We start from the raw sequence: 15,908 nt of genomic DNA, 5'->3' as shown, positions 1-15,908 counted from the left end.
GGAGGCTGGATGTGGAGCCAGACCTCTGGGGTTTATAATCCCAGCTCTGCCTCTAATGAGCTGTTTGACCTTGAGCAAGCTGAGTAACCTTTTGGGCTTCCACTTGCTCGTCTGTAATATGGGGAAAAAAGACCTGCCCCAGAGGGCTGTCATGAAGATGAAATGCGACAGCAACACAGGCTGTGTCAGAGAGACTAGCTGACGACACTGGGGGTGGAAGTAATAATCTTTAAGGCCATGAGGGTAGTCAAAGGGTTAGGGTGAGGGTCAGGCAGAAGCTCAGGGGTCAGAAAGAAGCCCTCATCCTACCAGATCCCCAGGGCAGGGCTCCACCTGATAGAAGAGATCATGGGGTCAGTCCTTCCCTAGCTCCTGCTTCCTCTGATGTAGGGTGGTACTGCTGGAGATGCTGAAGAATTGGAGGAGGAAGGCCTTGCTGACTCTAGCAGCAGAGCGGTTTCTGCAAGGTGCCTTTGGCCACCCAAGTGGCCCATCTGGTGTCTCCTACTGGCCTCCACCTAGGCTGAACCTCACCACAGGCACCCACTTTGGTTCTTCAAAGACAACTGCCCATCGGCTACTCTTCCTTTATATTAATCATCACTGCCTGCCACCACCACCACTGTCCACTATTAATCTTACTGTTTATTGAGCATCTACTATGTTCCAGGATCTTTTCTGAGTAATTTTCAGTCACTATCTCCCTGATTCTAAATGCTAGTCTTTTGAGATAGGCAAGTGCATTAGTTTCCCATTGTTGTAATAAAACACCCCGAACATAGTGGCTTAAAACAGCACACACTTATCTTACAGTTCTGCCAAATCAGAAGTCCAAAAGGGACATTAGAAGGGCTGTGTTCCTTTCTGGAGGCCTAGGGGAGAATCCATTCCTTGCCTTTCTCAGCTTTTAGAGGCTGCCACATTCCTTGGCTGGTGTCCCCCTTCCATCTTCCAAGCCAGCAATGGCTGGTCTGGTCTTTCTCATGCTGCATCTCTCTGACTGACTCTTCTGCTTCCCTCTTTCACTTACAAGGACCCTTGTGATAGGACTGGGCCCACCCAGATGATCCAGGATACTCTCCTATCTTAAGATCGGTTGCTTAGCAACCTCAATTTCACCTGCAATCTTAATTCCTCTCTGTCACGTGGCCTAACATATTCACAGGTTCCAGGAATTAGTACGTGGGCTTTTTTTCATGGCCCTTATTCTGCCTATCACAACAGATGAGAAAACTGAAGCTCAGAGAGGCAGTGAAGCTTACTCAACGCCACACAGCTATTAAGTGGTACTAGACTCCCAAATCAGATTATGGGGACTCAAACCTAGTTCTGCTCCTGCTTCTTCGCTGTGTGACCTTGAGCAAGTCACTCCTCTGGCCTCAGCTTCCTTACCATACAAAATGAAAAGGCCATCCAAATACTCTCTAAGATTTCCTCCAGCAGCCAATTCATGACTGACTGAGCATCTGGCCTCCCCTAAACTACATACATGGATCAGAAAGTCCTGGACCCTACAAGGCCTCACCTGGTCTACCCACACTGATTTAGACTCAACTCCTGGCCACAAAAGAGGGAGATGCAGACTTATGGTCATAGCAGGGACATCCTCCTCTACCAACTGGAATTTTCCAAGGCTTTTCTCCTGGAAACCATGAAGGTATGGACTTAAGGGCCCTTATCTACCTTCCTCCCACGCACCACTGAGCACACCACACAAATCTAAAGTCAAGTACTGTGTATTTTCCTCCCAATCTCAGAGGGAAGTAAGGATTAAGGTTTCCATGCACAATGAAAAGAAAAAGAGAATGTGAGAAAATCAGACAGTAAACGTACAGGGATGTGAAGGTTTGTTTTTTGAGAATTCCCAAACCAAGGCAGAAAAAAAGCTCCTCTTCTTTTTTTAATGCATTTTTTTTTTTTGAAAAAAGCACTTTTTTTTTTTTTTTTTTTTTTTGTGACTGGTAAGGGGATCGCAATCCTTGGCTTGGTGTCAGCCACACCGCGCTCAGCCAGTGAGCACACCGGCCATCCCTATAGGATCCAAACCCACGGCGGTGGTGCTGCTGTGCTCCCAGCGCCGCACTCTCCCGAGTGAGCCACGGGATTGGCCCAAAAAGCACTTTTTTTAAAACAGGTATTTGTAAACATATACAAAAAGAAAGAGATTAGCATAATGAACCTTTTCTTAACTCCCAGTCCCACCATCCCCAACTCAGATACTCCTCCCAGTCTGAAATTCAAATTCAGAGTCACCATCCACGCTGGGTAGTTCATTATGTCAATCCTGCATCCCATTGTTTTGTAAAGTGCTCAGCTTCCATCCTCATGATTTTGGAAGGTTTGGCAACCAAGCCCCAAAATTTCAATTTCCTGGAAAAAATGATTGTTCCAGGAGTGGTCACACGATTCCTGCAAGACAAATCAAATAGGGACAAATATCAACACTGGACAAAAGGGTGTCTTCTTTTGAGATCAGGGGCTGCCACCTTCCCTGCCTTGGAGATTGAAGCCAAAACAGTGGTAAGAAGAGCTGAAAGACCAAAAAGGCCAGATTCCTCATGCTATCATCAGAGTGCCTGAATCTAGCTGTGCCTGACAACCCAAAACTTTTCTGTTATAATAGCCATATTCCTAGTTTTGTTTATCCTAGTTTGAATGAAGTTTCTATTCCTTACAATAGAAAGAATCCTGAACATTCACCATCCCAGAAAGCCTTCTTTAAGGCAACAAGCACAACTGTCAATCTTTCTTGTGGAGATCAGAGTTAGGCTGCCTTAAATTAACAAAAGCAATCTGTACTCCTTAAGGAATACATTTCCTAACAGAAATAATAAACATTTGCAATTTATGAATACAGTAGTCCCCCCTACCCATGGTTTCACTTTCCGCTACAGTAGTCCCCCTGCTATCTATGGTTTGTTACCACAGTAGAAAAATATTACATGGAAAATTCCAGAAATAAACAATTCATAAGTTTTGAATTGCGTGCCATTCTGCGTAGTGTGATGAGATCGCCCACCATCACTCCCCATCCCACCCAGGAGTGGATCATCCCGTGTCCAGCGTCTCCACCAGTTACTCAGCAGCCATCTCAGTTCAGATCTGTCGCGGTATCAGTGCTTGTGTTCAAGTGACCCTTATTGTACTTTTATTTACAATATTGTAAATATATTTTCAAAAACACACTGTTATAATTGTTCTATTTTATTATGAATTATTGTTCTTAATTTCTTCCTGTGCCTAATTTATAAATTAAACTTTATCATAGGTATGTATGTATAGGAAAAAACATAGCGTATATAGGGTTTGGTACTATCTGCGGGTTCGGGCATCCCCTGTGGAGCTTGCAACATATGCCCCACCAAGAAGGAAGAAACTACTGTACTTCTTGGCAAAGGAAAATTCCATTTTGCTGTATTTTTATCAGGACAGCAATTCATTGACAATACCTTAGTACTATGTGATGACCACCACCCATAGCCTCTCCACAATGAAACCCCCGCTGGTGCTATCCTTGAATAGGACAAGCTGTCAGGGAGTAGTCCAGGGCTGACCGGAGAGACTGTACACAAACTGGACAAAAAGGTGTGGGATCACATTCCACTTTCAGTGACAGATTGAGGAAGGAACCACACAGGCCTGAAGTGGTAACTGCCAGTAAGAGATGCAGTTCCATGGGCAATTAGTGGAGGGGGAATCCAGGCCACCCAGAAACCTGCACTCGGACTCCTCCCCACTCTTCCCTCTTCCTCCCTCCTTGGCACAGGCCTCCTCTGTGTGGCGTGGGCACAGAGCTCCCTGTGCTAGCCCACATGGAAATGAGCAACAGTGGCCAGTCCATGACCTCTGGGAGCCCTCGTCTAGTGAGAGGAGGCATGGAACCATTATGGAATGGGATGTAAGGCGCTGTGGGAAGAGAGTGCCCTTAAATGGCTAGAGCTCTTGAGGAAGTCTTCCAAATTTATTCTCATATAAAAAAATGGCATAAATGCATCATTCACTGCAGTATTGTCTGTACTAGCAAAAGACTGGAAACAGTTCAGTGCCCACCTACAGAAAACAGACTAAGTGAGCTAGGGTAAAGCCATACAGCAGAATACTGCACGTCTGTAATTGAAAGAGACACTTTATGTACTTTAAGGAAATCCCTGTCAGATATTTAAGTGAAAAGAAGCAAAGAGCAGAATGGTAAATACAGAATACAGTTTTTCCCTCAGTATCCATAGGGGACTGGTTCCGGGACCCCCGCTGACACGAAAATCTGCAGATGCTTAAGTCCCTGATATAAAATGGTTTACAGCCATTTTGCATATAACCTATGCACATCCTCCTGTATACTTTAAATCATCTCTAGATTACTTACAACACCTATAACAATGTAAATGCTATGTAAATAGTTGTTATACTACATTGCTTAGGGAATAATGGCAAGAAAAAAGAGTGTACTTATTCAGTACAGATGCAAACAACCTTTGTTTTCCAAATATTTTCTATCCATGGTTGGTTGAATCTACGGATGCAGGACCCATGGATATGGAGGGCCGGCTGTACTATGTTTTGTATAAAAAGGCGAAATAAAAAAATATAAACTCTGAAAAGATATAAAAAACATAACAGTGACTGTCTCTGGGGACGTAGTGGTAGAAGCTATGGGATGAGAGGGAACGTTTTCATATATATTTTATATTTATTTTTCTTAACTGTTGAATCACGTAAATGTTACCTATTCAAAAAATTAATAAACGAAACAGAAACCTTCTGTGGCATTTAAAGTAGTTCCCAAGGAAGTAGTCAGACATGTTTGGAGACTGTGACAAGATGTATTTTTCAACCTAGGTATAGCAGTGTCTCCTATCCATGCTCTTCTCACAATGTGACAGTCACATGTCTCCCATGGAGAAGTAGGTCTATATTCTATTCCCTTGAAACAGGCCAGTAAATATGGCAGAAGTGATGCTATGAGACTTCTGGGGGAAGATCATAAGAGGTGATATGGCTTTCACTTGGTCCTCTTGGGGTGTGTGTTCTTAGAACCCAACTGCCATGCTATGAGGAAATCCTGGCCACATCCCGGCTGAGGTCCCAGCTGACAGCCACTGTCAACTGCCAGCCACTCAGTGAGGAAGCCTTTGAGGTGGCTCCAGCCCCAGCCACCATCTAACTGCCACCAAATGAGAGACCCACGGCGAGAACTGCCTCACTGAGCCCAGTCAACTCCCAGAATTGAGAGATAATAATAAAGTGACTGTTTTAAGCTCCTAAGTTTAGAGGAGTAGTTCTTGGTGTATGCCCTTGTCTTACACTTGGTTTTCTAAGACAGAAGCTTTCTGACAAGCTCAGTTTACCTATGAGTCCAAGGAGGTAGCAGGAACAACCTGATGAGGCAAGTATTTAGTTGGCCCTGTGGCAGGAAGACTGGTCTGGAACAAAGGAAACATGCTGGCCATGGATGCCTATGGGAGCCACAAGAGGACTCACTCAATAGGCTGCTGGACACAGGTCTGGGTCTAGAGAGGAGGCGTGATGGACATAAGGATGTGGGAAGCGTCTACGTCAATGTGATGGTTAAAAACCAGGTGTGTGTATGAAATCATCCAGGTGGCATGCACAGATAAGAGGAGGCCAAGGGAAAAACCCTGTGGATGTCCTGCTGAAAAGGCCAGCAGAGGAGAGGGGGCAGGTAGAGAAGTCCAGGAAGGAACGGATGGGGAGGTGGAAGGAAGAGCCAAGAAAGAATGGCTCAAATGGATGGCGTGGTCAGATGTGTCACATGTTGCACCAACAACATGGACGGAGAAAGCCCATGAGATCGGGTAATGGGAGGTCACTGGTGACCTGCAGCAGAGCAGCCTTCCTGAAGTGGTAGAAAAGAATAAACATCTCAATGCATTCCCATGAATACAAATGACTTCAACCAAACTTTATAATACAGAGAACAGCAAATAATTTGGGGATCCATGCTTTATCTTCTGAGCAACATTAGAGGAAGCAAAGAACAAAGGAAAAAAATCACCACGCACATGACAGAAGCTGCTATGGGTCAAATGTGCCCCCCAAAAGTTCATGTATTGGAAACTTGATCCCCATTGTAACAGTGTTAAGAGGGTGGGAAATTGATTATGGTATCTGTAAGGTATGAGGCCTTTGAGAGGAGACTGGATCTCAAGGATTGTGCCCTCATGAATGGATTGATCCATTCATGAAGTAATGGGTTGACGGTTTAATGGGTTGTCATGGGTGTGGTTCTGATGGCTTTATAAGTAGAGCAAGTGAGAAGGGTAGCTCTCTTGCTCAGCCCATTCTCTCCATGTGATACACTGGTTGCCACGGGACTCTGCAGAGTTCCCACCAAGAAGAAGGCCCTCACCAGATCCCTGGACCATGGACTTCCTAGCCTCCAAAACTGTAAGAAATAAATTTCATTTCTTTATAAATTACCCAGTTTCAGGCATTCTATTATAAGCATTAGAAAACAGACTAATACTGAAGGCAAAAAGGAAGGGAAACAAACATTGACAAATTGAACACCGATCATGTGCATGACAGAAAGAAGGCCAAAAAGTAACAAGGTGATCGAACCAGCTGCCTCTTGAATTCATCTTTTTTTTTTTTGGTAACAGGACTATGAAAGCTTTCTTTGTTGACCATTCCCAGCAATGTCAGGGGCAGGTGAAAGGTATGCAGGAGCACAGAGAGTCCACAGGCTTCAGCTAGTGAGCCAGTTCCAATGAACCGGAGTGGCTGGTCATCTGGAGCATCCTGTAGAGGAGGATTCAGGCTCGGTGTCAGCAACGGATGTCTGCCACACACCTAGGGCATGGACACAGGGTATCTGTCATCTTGGTCTTTATGGCTCCATCTTGGGCCATAGCTTAAAGGGAAATGGCTTCATTTCTCTAAAACCCTGGAATCTTGAATTTTTTCTATACAAATTTTAAAATGCCCATAACTCAAAGCATATGAACTTTAGCTACTAAACCCTATTGAGCTTACTATATGAACAATTTTAAATCACCTCTTGGAGTAAGGCCTTCATGTGTAGTGACAAGTATTACAATAGACTTAATAATAATAAATACATGGAAAGTGTTTCTAGAATCTGCATTATGCCCCCAAATTTCTGCTGCTATCCCTCCTCTATGCATAGGGGTAAAAAAGCATATTAAATAGATTGGGACCCACAAAACTACAGAGTGAATTAAGTTGAAATGTCAGCACAACCATATCATATGCCTCAATTGTGAATAGATATTGTGATGAAGAGCTTACTAAACCTTTAATTGGAGATAGAGTGTTTCTTTATGAAAGCAATGACTACAAAACGTTTATCACAGCACCTAAAAGCCATTGCTGCAGAAATTCTCTGCCATCCTCTGGTATTAGTGTCCGTATGGTAAATCCAGTATTAATATTACAACGTGGCACTAGAGATATAATTGTGGGTTGATATAAATGAGATTAAATATTTTCTCCTAATGAATTTTTCTTTTAAAATCATTTTGATGTACTAGAGAAATAAGAGAAGTAATCAAGGTATGACAGGGGAAAACATTGCCACGGTAAAGATAAATCTTATTATATACTCAGGCCCTCTTTTAAAGCGTTAGGTCACAAACTGTACAGCTGCAAAGCATTAGCATTCTGACACTTAAATCAAATATTGGTAGTCTATCCCAATTCACCAGAAAAAATATGGTAATATTTTTCTTATTTAAAATTTTTTCCCATTTATTTTTTCTTAAACTTTTAGGGTTGGTTACTACTTCATGCAGTCTTCAATTTAGTGTAACCAGGCCTGTGACTTAGCAGGGAATTATGGATCTGGTTTCTTTAATTTAGCCCACTGGTAATGTTCACGGTATTAGGGGAGGACCTCACAGCAGACAACTGTGCTGTGCCCTTGGCTACAGATCCCACTATCTTAGAGCAAGCCAGCTTGACTTCCAACTGTGAGCACTTGCATCTCTTTGCCCAGGTGCTTACCTGGCAACTTGAATCTGCAAGAAGAACCCAAGAATTAACCCCTAAAGAACAATGCTCAAGAAATTACTGACAGGAACAGTGAGGGCATAACTCTGGGATGGGTGTGCTATACTGGCTCTGGAGATCCTCAGCAGCATTAAAATCCAGGGGCCCATGCTGGTAACCTGCATGACAGTGCTTACCCTTGGCTCTTTTCCCTACTTCTTGACAGTGCTTCCTGGGATCCCCTCCCAAATAAACTTCTCAGACTAAAATCCTTGCCTCAAATAAAGACATGTGTTATGATTTCCCACTGCTTGACCAATTGCATGACTTTGGTTTAGGATATATCATTGGCTATGCACTAGGCTTTAAAGGGTCAGCATTAGGCAGCATAGAATGCATGGCTATAGGGCCATCATAGGGATAGCTGGCATTACGAACTTAATATCTAGTCCCTGAGGAACTGGAGTATTCTTGTCTTACAGGATAAGAAGCCAGGATGACACAGGGCTATCCCAGGCAATTGCTAACCTATGGGTGTGTGTGTGTGTGTGTGTGTGTGTGTGTGTGTGTGTGTGTGTTGGGGGCAGAGGGTGCTGAAACTTCACCAATGAAACCTCCAAATGTTGCAAACCTGAGTCCCCCACTCCTCCCAGGCCACTGGGGACCAGAAGGGACAATATTCTTCTTCAATTTAAAAATCCTGAGACTCCAAGTCTACAGAACCAAGCTGGATACATCTGTAGGCCATTCAGCCAGGACCCCCAGAATATGTCCCTGGACTAGAGACATGGAGTCAGGGAGCCAACCTGGCTTTAGAATTATTGACTGAGAGTTTTAATTCAGGATAAGGCCACAAATGTAATGGCCTTATAACTGCAAACAGCAGAAAAATCATTACTTAACTTGGCTCATTTTAAGACTTTTTAAAAGTTATAGGAATAATAAAACAATATAGAAAGCCTGAAATATGAAAAAATTGTCCACAGTTTCCCTGTTCATATGCAACTCTTGTCTTCCTGGAAGGTTCCCTTCCTGAATATCTTTACTGTTACGGCATTCTGTTCACTGAGCACGTAAAGGTTTCCCATGTCACTAATCTTGACATTTTTAAGTAGTGCATAATGGTCCACCAACCTAGTGATCTGTAATTTGGCTGACCTCCTATGCTATATATTCAGGTCACTTCTAAGTTTTCACCATTATAATAATGATGCACAGAGCATCTTTATACAGTGGCTCTTTCTACTTATTTTCTTAAGGAAGAATCCCAGAAGAAGCCAAAAGGTAATGGCATTTCGATGACATCCAAAACAGGCAGCCTGTCTGCTTTTATCATCTACGGTCCTTTGATTATTTATATGTAGGTAACAGACACCGGCATCCTTTTTCTCACAAAAAACATTAAGGCAAGAATAGCCGGTAGCATGATAAAAGTTACACAGGAGAAGGCCAGATGGGGAAATTAAAAGCAAACCAGTCTTTGATACTAAGTATAGGGTTTGTGCAATAAACACCTATTTCTGATCTTTAAAATGAACATTTGAAAGTCAGTGATAATTTCAAGTTAGACTCCTACATACCTGTTCGTGTATCAGGCATTCTGTCCTAATGATCACCTAGTCACAGAGAAACTTCCAGCCTCCTTATGCCTTCTATTTACTTGACCTGGTGTGATTCCCTTACTGACTAACACTGACATTCATTCTTTCCCATCTGCTATTTACTGCGCCCAAATTCAAGTTCGTTTGCATCACATGTTTTCATCGCCCCCCCCCCCCCCAGGTGCAAACCCTTTCCAGCAAGCAGCCTGGCTGACAGCAGAGTGCTGCGGCTGGTTAGGGTGCACTTAGGCTGTACCCTGTTTGTCTGTCTGCCTGGCTGCCTACTTTCCTTGCCTCAGACCGCTGGGACTACGTGGGAAGGCCCATGGCTAAAGCACTGCCCCCACATGACCGCCTTTAATATGCTAACTCTGCTTCTGCAAGGCACTTCCTACCTCCTCCCCGGCTCCATCCTGCTTTGACACTTCATTTTTTTAAGGGAAGCAAGGGAGGGGGGCTGATGGAAGGGAGAAGGCAGGAAGAAGATTGGCTCTAATTTAAAACCATCTTAGGAGCTCTAAAAAGTTCCAGGTTGACTGATGGACACATTTACTCCTCAGAACCCTTTTCATAAATATTACCACTTAACATGCACTTTCAAGAGGCATAAATACCATCACTGCGTGTCAGCCTTTATGGAAGGGACAGTTCCAGAGCCACTTCTTTTCTCCATGGCTAAGAGCCACATGATTACAATCTTATTAAAGCTGTACCCTGTGAATACAGCCCTTCCTGGGCGGCCTACGCATGTCAGTCAGTCCCACCCACGAAGAGTGGTGAGGTGGCCCATCAGTCTCTGCACAGTGACGCTGGCTTCTGTCCTTTGCTCCAGGGAAGATGGCAGCTCATCTCGTAATCAGGTCTACATCTGAGACTGGTGGGGATTGAAGATGTATTCTGTCAACAGCTTTGGCCAAATAAAATAACTCTCTAGTAATATTCAGGCATGGAGAAAGAACATTTCCTGGGGCTGTTTGGATCAAGTCTTATTTAAAACAGGCCTTTTTGTGTTATTTTTGCCCTCTTCTCAATGGAACTGAATGGGCTTGTAGACAGGCATGGTATCCCTCTGGAGGTCCACGCTGGGATGGCACAGCTCTGCACGCACAGGACCACTGCCAGTCTGCCCTGCCCAGCGGCATGCAGACAGGTGGGCCTGCCCTCTGCACACAGCTGTCAGCTTGGCCCTTCTTTCCTCCCAGATGGCAGGCCACTAGCCACAACGTGATGAAATCTATCCTGGAACCTCATTCAGATATGTGCAGGGGCATCAACGAAGGAGGAAACAAATAGGTTCTTAGAGGACTCTGTCTCTCTGAAGAGAGAGGGCTCTAGTGCTCACCTCACCAGATGTACCTCAGGTGATCTGGATGCCCATCTGCCGCCACCACCCAGTATGAGATAGACAATGCTGAGAACTGGTGCACCCAACCAGACAACACCCAAGGAGGGGCTCTGTAAACTCTGAAGGGGTAAGTAAAGTGGAGCATTAGCATTATTCTCTCACTGGGAAGTTGAAGCTCAACCGTTTTTAAAAGTACACATTTTTAGTAAGATTGTCTAAACAGCATAAAACATTGTTTAACAGAATTTATACAAAAAGCCCCAACACACCATCCAATGGTCTTCAAAGGTATATGAATAAGTGAACCTCCAGTATTTATGGGCCCACTCTATCTATATTGACACTGACTATGTTTCTACGTCTGTCCCATTCACACACTGTCATGGCACAGCAGTCTTCTCCTTCAAGGTGATTAACTCAGTTTATAATTTATTGCTGTGTGTTTATGTGCTTAATTCTGTCTATTAAATCTGTCTCATGATGTGTGTGGGCTAAATGAAGGTCAGGACTGTCATTTTGACACACCATTCTAATCCCCAGGACACTGTCTGAAGTATTTACAGGAGGAAGGAAGAAATGGAGGGAGGAAGGAAGGAAAGAAGGGAGGAAGGGAGGACAACGTGCCAGGCACGGTGCTGGGTACCAGGAACACTTGGCCCAATAGCTATGGAAGCGCTCACAGCCCAGCAGAGGAGGTAATGCAGGGCAACTGAAGAAGGGAAGGGGGACAGAGGTGCCCACTGGTACTATGGGAAGCAGAGGAGTCCATGCAGAGAGGCTTCCCTGAAATGGCTGTACATCTGCAGCTGCTCAGGAGAGTCTGGCTTCAGGGGCAGCTCTGGCCAGAGGCATGGACAGCATGGAGGAGGCACAGAGATGCAGATCAGGCCTTTACTGGGCAGGAGGCCAGGCCCAGAGATGGTACTCCCGGGTGGAAAGAGCAGACAGCTCTGACTCCCAGAAGACACTATCACTATCATCCAAGGTACATTTGCTCAAAAATCCATTACCGAGAACCTCAGATTTCCCAGGAGCCAATTTACTAGATTCACACTAGCAACAGAAGGGCTTTCTGTTTCTAATTCCTAGACTGGCACATGAGTGTGTGTATGGGAGAGAGACGGTGATGAAGAAATCATGAGTCCACTGTGGTTTGTTAAACACCATCATACAGAACTACACAGCTAAAACAGTGGGGCAGGAGCTGCCATCCTGAGGCTTGCCCTGCAAAATGGGATCTGTCCGTCTTTACCAGGGAACCATGATAAATGAGCAAAGGCAGACACTGGTCAGGACAAGGCACTTTATTTAAGAGCTTCGACAGCCCAAAGTGGTTTAACATAGATGCATGGAAGATTTATCTAGATGATGAAATACCTGAACTTGAAAGGCACATAAATTATCATTTTGCAGTTTTTTTCTTTTTAAGATTTCACATAGTCAAGTGCTTTAAGTAATGAACGAAATGCACTTAAAGTTGACTTCATTTCACACAAGCTGTCTGGTTAGTGTCTGCCGAATGTCTGCTTCCAGAAGGGGCTGAGTTCAGAGTCAACTCCACCCATCTGTGCCTGTGGCCCTCAGCTCCTCACCACAGTGGAAATCACTAGCAGGACTAATAAATATATCAATAACAACAGCAGACATTGCTGGCTGAGCACTTACCATACTACTTGCTGTGTACTGAGGTCAGCGTTTCATATACTTATCTTGCTTAATGCTCCTAACAGCTCTATGAGTTAGGTACAACGACTTCCATTTTACAGATGCAAAAACTTAGGTTTAGTTTTTCTGTGGCACGGGAGGTCACATGGGCACTTTTACCTGACAACAAAGCTGTGGTGTTCCACTAAGCTGCAATACACATGAAAATGCTTGGCCCTAGGCAAATGCTTAAAAACATTACTTATCTTTCCCCATCTTCACACTCCTTTTCTAAAAACAGCATGCTTCTACACCATGAAAAGTTTGCCTCGCAGGTTTATGTTCATTTATTTGTTCTTTCATTCACGCATTTTGGGCCTGGTACTCTATCAGGTGCAGGTGTTAGGGAAATGGACTCCACAGCTCCCAGGCCAGCCCAAGAGCCAGGCCAATCTCAGGCAATTACCATACTTATAGGATGGTAGGGGTCACAGAGGGCAGCGGCAGCCCCCTGCAGGGGACCCACACCCAGCCATGGGTAGAGACACACCTGAAAAAGACAATTTTAGATCTTTTTCAACGCTAGTTTTCCCCACAACTTTTGCTGTGTTTTCTTTGGCCTGAGTCTTTAAAGCCATTCACACTTCTGGGCCTTCTGACAGCGTGGCTGCCCAAGAGGGCCTTTATCAAGCAGAACACCCGCGCTCCTGCCAGGCTGATGCTTTCTGCAGCAGATAACCCGACTCCCCCACTAATCACCCTGCGGCGAACGACGCACCCTCCTACTGCCCTGTCACCAATTCTTGCCCGGAATAAGGAATAATAACAGTAGTAGCAGCAGCAGTAATAGTAATTCCTACATGTAAGGCACTGCTTCATGTATTTTAGGCACTCATTAAATCCCCATGATACCCCTCTGAGGTAGGCACTATTATTCCTATTTTAGTTTATTCAGGGGAAGGAGAGGGTGGGAGTTAATATTTCTTCAGGGCCAGCATATGCCAAGCACCTGTTAAGCCTACGGTCCTCACAGCCCAGACAATAAGTGACCTGCCCAGAGTCAGTCACAGACTCCAGTCTGTGATCGCCAAGCCTGGAGCTTCCCTTCTCGTCGAGGCTGGCACACTGCTGTGGTCTGTGAAGAAAAACAGAGGGGCTGCACGAAGGCTGCCCTCTCCCCCTCTCCCTCCAACACTCTTCTGTTAATATCTGTCCTCTGTTTTTACCACTCCCCACAAATGGTGCCAGACTCCTCCTTCAACTGGGTTCCTCCTCTCTCTGGGTCTCCCAGCCAGTTTTCATGGAGCAAATCCTGTGTCTACACCAACAGTGTGAACAGAGCTAAAGAAAGAACTGGGATCATCTAAGCCAATAAGATATACCAAGCAGCTGACAGAGGTTTTCCAAAGCCCAAAACTCTCTCCTAAATCTATGGGGTCTCAAGGTCTAAGGTGCAAGAAACCAGCAGAGTTGCTGCCCTGGGGAGTCTTTTGGCCACTCGGGGGTGACAAGAGTGGAGAGCCACCAATGGGAAGTCGGGAAGAAGCTTACACTCAGTGGAGGAGTGTGAGCCATATGTTCTGGGGGCTTATGGAGCTAGTGGTAACAAGGGCAGCTTTCTGGGAAAAGTGTTCTCGGCCAGAAGCAGACAGGATTTCCCTGGCAAGGCCAGAGGCTCAGACCCCTTCCTCTGGGCTCTGACAGGCTGGAATGGTCACTTTATTTCACTTCGTCCATCCCACATGGATTCCAGGAGGGCTGAGCCCATGTCTGATTTGTCTCTGAATCCTCAGAGCCAGGGTAAAGTGGGAGCCAGTTAAATGCCTCAAGAATGAAGGACTAAAGCAGTCATTATTTTAGAGAACAGGCTGTCTGAGAGATTCTACTCAGAACCCCCCATTTGATAGAGCAGGAAACAGGACTCAGGGAGAGGGGAAGTGAGTTTGCTCAGAGGCAGGCACACACTGTTTCCTCCAGAACAATCTCCAGCCTCCATCCAGAAACACTTACTGTACTTACTGGCACCTGGAACAGTGCGAGGTCATTTACAGTCAACGCTTCCATGCTCAGTGGGTAGGAACAGTCCCATTTTACAGAGGAGGAAGTTCGGGCGACGGAACTGCACTGCGCCCAGCTATGTGGGCCGGCTCCACCGACCCTCCTTTCCTCAAACAACCCAGTTCGCTCCCAACAAAATGTGTTTGCTCTGTTCTGCTCCACCCCAGCATTCTCTGATTCATATTGAAGTTTTAGCTCCAGCAGCCTTCGTAGTTGAGGACCCTGTTAAACGCTCTCCAACAGCCTGGACTTTCTGTCTTCACCCCACAGTTTAAGTTTTACACGTGTGTTTGGAGGACCCTGTGCTGTAGGTCTCCCCCACTAGGCTGTGAGCTCCGCGTTTGTTGGCCACCACAGCATCCCCAGCACCTAGCCCTGTGGCGGACACTCGGCGGGCCACGTATTTGTTGGGTACTTAGTTTTCATTGCTGGGCGCACGAGCGCTGAAGTGGGATCCGAACCCGTGTCTCCCGGGCTCGGGTCAGAGCCGGAGGGTTCTGGGGGTCAGGGGGTTACCGTGCAGTGGGAGTGGACGGGGCGCGCAGGCGGAGCGGAGCTGCACGATCCGGGACCGGCTGAGGGACTGGGCACTCCGCCGCCACCTGTCGCCGGGCACCGGCGACCGGGTCTGCGCCGCGCGCCGGAAGTCACGTGGGCCCAGACAACCAGCAGAGCCCAGGTCCGCGGCGCCCGAGCGGGCGAGTCGGGCTGGCCAGGCCCGGGCTACGCTTACCTGCGCGTCCCGGCGTCCGCAGCGCCACTCGACGAGCCTCGGGGGACGGCGGGGCACTGGGCGGTCCGACTGGCCGAACCGGGGCTGTTGTCCCGCGGGGCCCCGCTCCCGAGGATGCGGCAGGTCACTCAACATAAGGCCGCCTCCGGTCCGGGGAGCACCGTTACTAGCATTCCCAACCCCCAACGCTGGGGGGCGGGGTCGAGGCGAACTTGACCTTGCGCTCCCCAGGCTCTCGGCTGTGGGCGGAGTCTGAGGGAAACAGCTCCGCGCCCCGCCCCCTTGCTGAGGGCGGGCCCTGAGGAGACCCGGCCCTGCGCCCCGCCCCCTAGCCGTCCCCGCCCACTGGCTTCCACCTGCCAAGGCCCTTCTGTGTGTGTGTGTGTGTGTGTGTGTGTGTGTGTGTGTGTGTGTGTGTGTGTGTGTGTGTGTGTGTGTGTGTGTGTGTGTGTGTGTGTGTGTGTGTGTGTGTGTGTGTGTGTGTGTGTGTGTGGTTGGTTTTTATTTTCCTGGTTTGTATTCTGTTTCTTATTTTTATTTAATTTTACTTTCTTTTTAA

At 46.3% G+C, this 15,908-nt stretch overlaps 1 protein-coding gene across 6 annotated transcripts in view; it reads right to left on the bottom strand.

Moving 5' to 3' along the window:
• NMNAT3 (nicotinamide nucleotide adenylyltransferase 3) overlaps positions 1-15,569 on the bottom strand; it is a 165,335-nt gene extending 149,766 nt beyond the window's left edge. For all 6 annotated transcript variants that reach the window (XM_063114198.1, XM_063114200.1, XM_063114202.1 and 3 more), the window contains exon 1: positions 15,350-15,569. The gene's annotated coding sequence lies outside the window, so the exon portion shown is untranslated. The remainder of the gene's footprint in view (positions 1-15,349) is intronic.
• Positions 15,570-15,908: the final 339 nt, after the last annotated feature.

This window comes from Cynocephalus volans, chromosome 11, assembly GCF_027409185.1.
Source record: "Cynocephalus volans isolate mCynVol1 chromosome 11, mCynVol1.pri, whole genome shotgun sequence".
Classification (NCBI taxonomy): Eukaryota; Metazoa; Chordata; class Mammalia; order Dermoptera; family Cynocephalidae; genus Cynocephalus; species Cynocephalus volans.
The sequence above is the reverse complement of the archived record's forward strand: the minus strand, read 5'-3'. Positions and strand labels throughout refer to the sequence as shown.